Below are 905 nucleotides of genomic sequence, written 5' to 3' on the forward strand. Positions count from 1 at the left end.
CATCTACACACAGGAAAACACACCTAGCCTGTCCTTGGTGTTGAATACCATCCACACACAGGAAAACACACCTAGCCTGTCCTTGGTGTGAATACCATCCACACATAAAAAAACACCTATCCTGTCCTTGGTGCTGAACGCCATCCACACACATGAAAAAACACCTAGCCTGTCCTTGGTGCTGAACACCATCCACACACATGAAAAAACACCTAGCCTGTCCTTGGTGCTGCACGCCATCCACACACAGGAAAACACCCCAGTCTGTCCTTGGTGCTGAACGCCATCCACACACAGGAAAAACACACCTAGCCTGTCCTTGATGCTAAACGCCATCCACACACAGGAAAAACACACCTAATTTGTCCTTGATGCTAAACGCCATCCACACACAGGAAAAAAACCTAGCCTGTCCTTGGTGCTGAACGCCATCCACACACAGGAAAACACCCCAGCCTGTCCTTGGTGCTGAACGTCAACCACACACAGAAAACACCTAGCCTGTCCTTGGTGCTGAACACCATCCACACACAGAAAACACACCTACCCTGTCATTCGTGCTGAACGCCATCAACAAACGTGAAAAACACACCTAACCTGTCCTTGGTGCTGAACGCCATCCACACACATGAAAAAACACCTAGCCTGTCCTTGGTGCTGAACGCCATCCACACACATGAAAAAACACCTAACCTGTCCTTGGTGCTGAACGCCATCCACACACATGAAAAAACACCTAGCCTATCCTTGGTGCTGAACGCCATCCACACACATAAAAAATCACCTAGCCTGTCCTTGGCGCTGAACGCCATCGACACAAAAAAAACACACCTAGCCTGTCCTTGGAGCTGAACGCCATCTACACACAGAAAACACACCTAGCCTGTCCTTGGTGCTGAACACCA

The sequence above is a fragment of the Branchiostoma belcheri genome, unplaced genomic scaffold (assembly GCF_001625305.1).
Source record: "Branchiostoma belcheri isolate BF01 breed outbred unplaced genomic scaffold, Haploidv18h27 scaffold159, whole genome shotgun sequence".
Lineage (NCBI taxonomy): Eukaryota > Metazoa > Chordata > Leptocardii > Amphioxiformes > Branchiostomatidae > Branchiostoma > Branchiostoma belcheri.